Here is a 9,847-nt window from a genome sequence, read left to right as displayed (position 1 = left end):
AACAACATCAAAAAAATGTTTTTCCAGCCACCAATCTTCAACAACAACATCAACAAAATATTTTTTTAGCCACCAATATTCAACAACAATATCAACAACTTTCAAACATTCAAGAACCACTTGTTTTTAATTCAAAATTTAGATGTAGACTCTATTAGTATTGGTGAAGAAGGTAATAACATTAGAAATAACAAAATACATAGTAAAACCAAGCCTCAAATCTTATCCCAAACACAAAAATGGGACAAATTACTTTTTTTTTGTGTTTTTCAGTTTTTCCAACACTATTTTTGTGATTTTTCAAGATAGAAAGCCTAAGATTGATCTTGTAGGAATGAATTCAATGATGGTTCTGATACCAAATGATACAAATTAGTCCACTAAGATGCCAAAATAGTCCACAAAATATGAGAAGAACAAGGAACACAAAGGGATACAAGATGACAAACACAAAAACACACGGATTTGTAAAGTAATAAGAGGATAGATAGTGAGACCAACATTATTACAGATTAAGAATCAAGTATATTTCAACATTAACCCCTAATAAATATAATAATCAAAACCACACTCTTATAGTGACCGCCAAGGAAATCGAATCACCTCAAGATCCACTGTTTCCAAGCAAAAAATAATATTGGTTTTTCAAAGCCCTACACTAAGGATGACTTTTCTAAGCCCTAAGTAAGACTATACTAAGGTGTTCTACTCTCAAGAGAGCGGATATAAAGTGTTTTCATTTTTCAACTTTCATATACTAAAGATAAAAGACCTAATAAGAGACTATATACAGCCTAACATATTACGTAGTATAATAAACCAAAATACCCTTAAGGAAAGGGGAGGTCATGGGTTGCTTCTTTAACATGTGCAAACCCCAAAATACCCTTAATTAAGGGTGCTGCTTTAATTCTCTACAACTATGGGGTAACACTTCAAAACTTGTAGTCTCGAATTGGCATCAAATGTAAGCTCCCACACAATCTTCCACACATAAGTTTGTTTAATACCAAGCTCAACACGGGTCCTGCATACATGTTCTTGTATCCTCGAGGTGACTAAGTCTTGAGCCTTTATGTGTTGGCCTCTAAAGATATCATCAAAATATAAGATGGCCATTTTTCCTGTATCACTATGAAGTAAATCGAGCAGCAAACGTCCTTTCTAGGAACGATGCTCTATCTACTGATTATAATATTATTAGTTAATGGGATGTTCCACCTTTATTTATAGACCATGTTTTAGATGTATACTAAAAAAGAACTACTTTTTCTACCCGACATTAGTACAGTCATATTTCTCCTAAAAGTTTAATCAATATAGTTGGTGTAATAAATATAAACTATTTTAAACTAGAATTAAAAAATTGGAACTTCAAACCTTAATATATTTGCACATTTCTTTTTTGTGTTCACTTTATTCAAATTCTTAGAAGTGTGAGGACAAAAAGTTAAAATCCTTACCAGTGTGCCAAGAAATTTACTCAACTCTTGTACAACTCCTATAGTAGGACCAATTACTTGGTTTTACACATTCAACAGAATCAAGTTTTGTTCTGTACTCTCCCATTTACACTTTGCATATGTGTTATGCCTCTTTTTTTCATTTCATCAGAACAACATACAATAATTATGAAATAAAGACAATCAGTAATTCATCAATATCAGTTTGATAATTGAATGAAATGTATACATTATTACCCTGTTCAGTAGATTGTTCATTTGTTTCATGAGTGGTAGCATCCATTAACACATCCTACTAATTTTTTGAGACTGTTTGTGTTGTAGAAGAGGTGAAATGCAATATCTTTTGCTACCTATTATTTGTTACTAATTTTGTTGATAAAGAGGTAGTATTCAATAATACTTGTTATCCATTTTTTAAAATAGTTTCTTTTACACAACAGGAAGAATGTAGTGACTCTTGATGCCTAATTTATGGAGTTTCTTGTGTTGTAGAAGAGGTAGAACACAATGGCATTTTCAGCACTTATTTTTGTACTTCTTGTGCTATAGTAGAGGTATAACTAAGAAGCAATTATTGAACTTATCTTTGTAATCCTTATGTTGTAAGAGAGAAAGAATTCACTGGTTCTTTTTTATTTTAGTAGTTCTCGTACAACATGAGGGGTAGAATACAATGGAAATTGCTACACTTTTTTCTGCACTTGAGAACTATCTAATGGACATTATTGCTTTCCATACTTGAATATAAAGTCTGAATATGTTTTTTGGTTCCTTGAAGTGAAATATATATCATTGTAAGTGATCCAGCAAAAATTATTCTTGAGCTTGTAAGTGTTTTGTTTTTTGAAGGACATCTTGATTGATTAATGACTATTCAACACTTTGTGAACTTCAACAAAATAGATTTTAATCTGAACAAAATAAACTTTAGTCAAAATACACAAAAAATTATTTTAATATAGTCAAAACCCCATCAATGAACATCCTTGAATATTTTAGAGAAAGTCATATATTAAAATCTATCACTCAATCTAATTAATCAAATTAAGTAGACATAATAATGCAATGTATAGAAGAAATATCAAGCCCATTGTTAATTCAAGTAGCTGCAATGAATATATGCTTGTCTCTGCTCAAATAATTAAGTGATAAAAAAGAGTCCATGGAAATAAATCTAGAGAACAATATTTCCTACCAAAGTGATTTACTTTGACTCGATTTCTCTATATGAAGCATGTCTTGCACAGTACAATCTCTACTTAAATAATGAAGTGATAAACAATTGGCCATGTACAATCTCAACAGAAGAAGGATTCAAAAGGTAAATAGGTGTTACTAAAAAAGAAAAACTGTAACAATCAATTAGACAATTGTGAAGAAAATACTTTAATATAGAAATGAAAACATCATGAGTATTTGTGTTCCTCAATTTCTTTTTTTCTCATGTAAAGTCTGGTGGGATGGCAAAGATTATGGCCTTGAATATACAACACAATATAACCATTAAAACCACCTCTACCCCATCCTATCTCCATTTTTATTTATCATAGACATGGAATAGCTCAAGGATATAAATAATATCATAGGCTAAACCTTTTTAACCAATGCACACTAAGTGTTATCAATTTCTCAAGGATACCAATAATATCAATAAGATATGCACATTCACCTATGACATTGCAATACAAACTTTGTGTAATCCACAAGTCTATAAATAATGAAGTTATTACTATCTTTTCCACTAGCTTTGTTCGAATCGGAATATTGAAAAACTTGTATATTTGAATTGAATTAAAATAAGTTTCTAAGTAGAAATGAAAAATAATTATCTAGAAATAAATAAAAATAATCATAAAATGTATTGAAAAGGTTATTTATCACTCACTAGAAAAATATATTACAACAATAAGAAAATCAAAAACAAATTCTTTAAGAATTTGCCTCCATCCATTTATAAGCAGTTGTATCTTGTAAATCTTGTGCATTAGAAGGCATATCAACAACATTCATCGGTGCATCTTCTCTTGACCATCTTATATCTTCAATATACATTCTAGTTGAGGAACCAATTTCATCATTAGGCTCCATCCGAAATGATTCTCCAATATTTGGATAATTCTATTTTACTAAATCATAAAAATCAATAGGAGCTTTATTATTTGAATAGTAAACGCCTTTCAAATGGATCCTCCACATAGAAAACTTCATGATCTTATGATGCCATAAGAAAAAGGTTATCTATACTACATAATATATTAAAGTATACACGAGTTAATCCGTATCCATCCACTTCATTATGAAACCAATCACATCTAAACAAAATAAAATCAAAAAAATATAATGATCAATTTCAATGATACCGTGAATAACTAAATAATACATACCTTCTCCTTAAATGGGAATTTGGTCCCTAGCACTAGAAAAACTACTAGTTTTTGCTGATAAAGTCACTCCACTAAATTGATTTTTGCATTGGGCATCCCGAGCTTTAGTATCAAATCGGTATTCATTAACCCAATATAAAATATCTTGGCCATCTAATTAAGCCTTTTAGCTAGACTTAGTAAATAATCAGTCATTTCAATATTTTTTAACTTTCTCTTAAAAACAACTACTGAATTCTTGACTATGATTTCTTGGTTTTGACCAAGAACTAGATCTAGTATCATTACTCATCAAATTCTTATGTTCTCCACAATCATGATATTTTAAATTTAATAATGAGGACTATATGAATGAAGCTAAATGTACCTCACTTATCATAATAAATTAAATGATGTTTAAAATAAAAATAATGATGTAATAATTTATCCTACTCAATATACTTTTCCACTTGCTCATCTACGATATTGAATAAGATATATTGATATGTTTCATAATGTAAATTTGAATCCATCAAAAAAGTGGAATCATTTCTCTTCTGGCATCTGCTTGGATGACCTATCTTAGGGACTATTGGCGACATATTCTGAACGCATTCATCATCATCAGCTTTATCCTCAAATTCATATTGAATCTTATCTTTACTTCATCACGTAGGTATCTTGAATGAAAAGTCAAATATACTTCTTCCAAAAACCCCTCTGCTATTGATGCTCAGCACAAGATCGATTACGAATGAATGCCTTTAACTTTCAAAATTTTCTCACAATGGTAAACATCAAATGACAATGAGTTGGACCCTAAACTTAATTTCATTCCCTAAATGAATTAACAAATGCAACATTATATAAAAATATGTTGGATGGAAAAAAGTTCAAGCTTACAATTTATTTCAACAATTTTAGAATCCAAATTTTCAAGGTCACTCCTCCTTATAACCTTACTATAAATCACTCTAAAGAAATTACAATACCTAATCAAGGATAATGAAACATTCTTGGGAAGAACTTTTCTAACAGTAACCTATAGTAGATAATGAAATATAATAGGACCATCATTACTCTTGTACCCAAATATTTTCATCTTATTCACATGCGCACAGAATTAGGCATTTTCATGATGCTGCAAAACACTTTTTTTTTATCTAGATTCATACAAAATCTAGATTCAGTTACACTTACACTTCTAGAATTATCTTCTTTTGGTTGTAACCCCTATTCGATCCGTATTTCTTGTAATTGATAGCATGAATTTAAATGATACTTTGACTTCCCTTTTATCTCCAATAATGTCCTAAGCAAACTATCACATATATCCTTTTCTATGGGCACAGGAGTAAGATTTTTCCTTAATTTGTTATGTGGCCAATATGGCAATTCAAAAAAAGTGTATATTTTCTTCCACAGGTCCCGATGATCTCGAGACCTCTTTTTTTCCCTTTCCAAAAGTATGATTGACATCCTGCAACTCTTCAATGCCTGTATACCTAACATGGTGTAGGGGCAGATCTATGCTCCTCATTACCATCAAATGACTTCTTATATTTTTGAAAGGATGATTAGGAGGCAAAAATCATTGATGACCCATGTAATACATCTTATGACTATGTTTAGGATACTGAAAGCATGTGTCATAATTATAAGTGGGGCACGCTAATTTTCCCTTAGTGGTCCATCTAGAAAGCATTATTGTCATACCCTAAATTTTTTAAGCTTTAGACCTCTTAAAATATAGGACACGAAGATAGATTTCAAATGCTTCAAGCCTCATGTTAATTTGATGTCGTGGTAAGAAATTACAAAAAATTTCCTTTAATGGCCTAACTTAATATTATGACTACAACTTATGGTAATAATTCATAACCACTCATGACGATTTATCACAAGTTAGTCGTAGTCACTTCAGTAGATACAAGAATTAAGCCTCTTGTTTTTATAGTTTTAAAAATGACCTAGAGATATATTAAGACCTCAAACATCTCCTAACTTATAGAAAAGTCAAAACATCGCTTAGAGATTAAATTCATGATATATATACAACAATAGTCATCTTCAAACAAACATATATTTTGTTATACTAGGAGTTTCAGAATTCTAGACCAACCACCTGATAGGTAATTGAATTATCTTTCAAACTACACCAATTCTGGCTTAATTCGATGTTGGGGTGAACTGTTATGGCAAAATAACCAAAGCACTATCGAAACTGCTCAAACTACGACTCGTAATGTCTTATTATAGGTTGGTGGGATGGAATAGTAATCTGGGAAGTAGAGGCTAAAATGGGGCTTTTAATGATGACTTAAATATGACCCATGGCCAGATCTTAGGAGTTATAACCTAAGTAATCGGGAAAACTCCTAAACAATTTTTAGAAGGTTCCAAAGTTTTTTTGTATTTTCCCACTCTTTCAATCCTAAAACTACATTATTTCACCCCCAAACACCCAATACCTAATTTAATAACAAAATAGGGACATTGTTTCTACCATTCCTCTCTATTTATCATACGTAAAACCCACATCCCCTTTCCAAAGAACGTAAAATCAAGTCATTTCTTAAGGATTTAAGCATTCAAGGTCAAAGTTACGGACTTTTTCTGGAAAGATTTGAATAACTAAGGTATGTGGGTATTCATCAATGGATTCCTTCCCCCCATTGAGCCCAAAAATCCTTATTTCCAATTTAAATGATGAAATTTTCCTTTTTAATGAAAATATACATGTTCAAGATTAATTAATCTATGGTTTTCTTCTTAAATCTAAATGCAAGCCATGTCAACATGTGTTCGTTGTAAATTAGGCTTTTTCACGCTTTGAATTTCAAGTATCCATGTAATATTCAATAAAATTATGAAAATATACATATTTCCTCATTGATTTATATTCAAGCCATGTTAAAAGTTATAACCCATGTGATTCATGCTCCTATATGCTTAAACTTTCAAAAACCCCTGTCATGTTTAGTCAATATCATGTTAAATTCTCAATTTATTCTTTAAACTATGCTAACATGAGATTTTCTCATGGTCATCTATTCCCATGTTCAATTTTATGTAATTTATCAGGATATTAAAATGTATCATGCTTTGGATCTTTGAATTATGACTTTATCTCACTGTTTTAAACGTTGTTATCAAATTTTATAATCATTTAGTGTTGGTAGGTTAGAAACACCCAATGCCTACATGGTTGCTTGCATTTTAGAATTTTCAAGTAATAAGTCACTCAAATTATGATTTTATTATTTTATCCAGAATTATTTCACGTTAAATTATGAGTTTTATATGTTCATTATTTCTTCAGATTAGGCATAAACTATTTGTTTTAAAGTACTCTATATAAGAAAATTAGTTATCAGTGCATGCACCAACTTGTGTTTTAGTGTTTTTTGTTTAGGGGTAGGATTTATCACTAAGAGGAAAGCTTGGCTTCATCGCATCCTATTTTCCAAAATCTACGTGCCACCATAGGTTTAGGGGCCTCGCTAGAGTGCTTTTCCTTGCCTAATATGAGCTCTGTTTAGTGATCACTCTAATTAAGGTTCTACTCTAATGATAAGGATTGAATATCCCTCCTTAACATGGGTTAGACATTGGACATGATGATAACTCACATGGTTTATGTTTGTTACATAATAGCTCCCACAGTTTTAGTCAGTACTATGTCTATACCGGTTTAGGTTTATTTGACCAAGTAATCAAATTTTCAGTTATTCAGTTATTTAGATCATTTTAGATCATGCTTTACTTGGTCTTGCATTCATCTTACATGTTCAAGTTTTCATGCTCGATATGTAATAAGTAGTGATTTTACCACACATTCACACTTACTTTTCATGCACATTACCTTGTCTTAAATGAGTAAATAAGTTATAATTTTTATTTGATACACTAATATCCACTCGTTACAGATATAAGAGTTGAAAATACAAAGAGATTTAAAGTAGAGCTTGAAATGATCAAAAGGGAGTAGAATAAGTACAACTGAATACTTGTAGTGAACTATCCATATTTACCACGGTTGTAGTTCAAGGGCCGCAGTCGTAATCACTCAAGATGGTCAATCAACAATGACTAGGAAAGTCAATCGCGATCTCCTTATAGCAGTTACAACTAGAGTTACGCAATCACGGCTCAACGAAAATTTTTAGCCTAAGAACAAAACTATAATTTCACGTGCTGATCCTAATTTGATCAAAATAAATTTGACCCTAATTGGATGTATCATTCATGCCAATATATTCCTTCTCCCCTAATTTTTTTATTTAGCTTGAGACATTGTAGCCTCCATTTTTTGCGATAAAAATATTGTATAAATTTTTTATGAAGAATACATTGGAGACTTTCCAAATAGACTATTTGGTCACTTTCATTATTGATCTTGTGGAGGAGCCAAGTTTGAAGTAACATTCACTTAGATCTACCACTAATCAATTCAGTGGAGATTATGGGTATATCTATTCTTATTTATCTTATGTTTAGCTAATCTACTTCTTAGGTTTACATGAGAATAGGGGTTAATGTGTGTGTGGGTTGGTATTTCTAGCTTCTCTTTTGTAGTTCATGTCTATGGGTTCTATTATTTCTATGCTATTTTGGTCTAAGACACCTCTTCTCAATGTGATGTTTCTTTCCTAGGATGACAAGGCATTAGAATCCACGTAACTCACATGGTTTATTTTGGTTAGAAGAAACTCCTGAGTGTCCAAAGTTATGTAATTCCAAGAGTCACTGAGTTCCTAAGTCTTAAAGTTTCAAAGAGTCCTGATTCCTTGAGTTTTGAAGAAGTTTTACTCTCCAGGAGATAAAAGTATGAGCGTTAAAGCACTGTTTAAAGTCCCTTTAACCTTCAAGTATTGATAATAAGAGAAGAGTAGATATTTTTAAAAGTCAAGTATAATGACTCATGAGATTTGTGTTACATGCTTCACTACACATGATTTATGAGCTTTACATTTTTAGACTTATTCAAGCTATGTGAGTCATTCCTAATTGCATGCATGATTTGATGAAAGAGTACTGATATTGTTTCAGATAAATGCATAAAACCCTATATACTCAGTACATTCCCAAGTACTGATCCATACATACGTCTATGTGCTACATTGTCTTATAATGTAGGTTTAGGTGTTCAGTCCCAACTTATTAGTGATTTCTGATTACCTTTGTCTACATCTCCACATTAGTGAGTCCTCATGGTCTGAGGACCTATCTGCATACATTTCAGTACTGTAGTAGGTATATTAAGGCTTTTAGTTCAGTTTGAGTTAGTTGGGGACCTATCCCGATGGTTCTCTAGTTCATGGAGTAGTAGAGGCTTTGTCAGACTAGTTATCAAATTGTTAGTATGTTGAGATTTCCAGTATTATGGTAATTTGGACCAAATATTTTGTTTATATTTCCTATAATTATATATGAAAACATCAGTGTTTGGTTTATTTCATCTCGAAGTAAGTTATTATATTTAGTAACATACTGAAAGGGTTATCTTGGGGCTACTTATATCCTTAAGCAATGTGTGACTCTCTGGGATGAAATTTCAGGGTGCTACAAACTTGGTATTAGAGACTAAGGTTTAAGCAGTCCTAGGGAGTCTGAGAAGCCGCATTAAGTTGAGTCTTGATCATTGGTGTGTAGAGCACCATATCTATGAGCAAGAGTCTATGAAATATTTTAGGAAAAAGTTGTTTCATTCTATCAGATTCTATCATGCCTATAATTGTCCCTCTCATCGAATAATTTGTTCTCTCCAATTTCTGAAAATGCCTCCCTAAAGAGTTCATACCTGCAAAAATGATAATGAGCAACCCCAACCTATTAATCCCTTGAATGGGACCATGTCTCATGCTAAGTTTCAAGCGGCCTTTCAGGCGTTATCCCAAGCAGTCACCACCAATGTTCAGGAAAATAACCAGGCCACAGTTCCAAATCAATAGGGAGGTAATTTAGTTGCTTCTAGGATTCTTAATTTCATGTAGATAAATCTGCCATAGTTTTATA

Source organism: Capsicum annuum, chromosome 3 (assembly GCF_002878395.1).
Source record: "Capsicum annuum cultivar UCD-10X-F1 chromosome 3, UCD10Xv1.1, whole genome shotgun sequence".
In the NCBI taxonomy this organism is placed as follows: domain Eukaryota; kingdom Viridiplantae; phylum Streptophyta; class Magnoliopsida; order Solanales; family Solanaceae; genus Capsicum; species Capsicum annuum.
Note: the sequence above shows the minus strand (reverse complement) of the source record.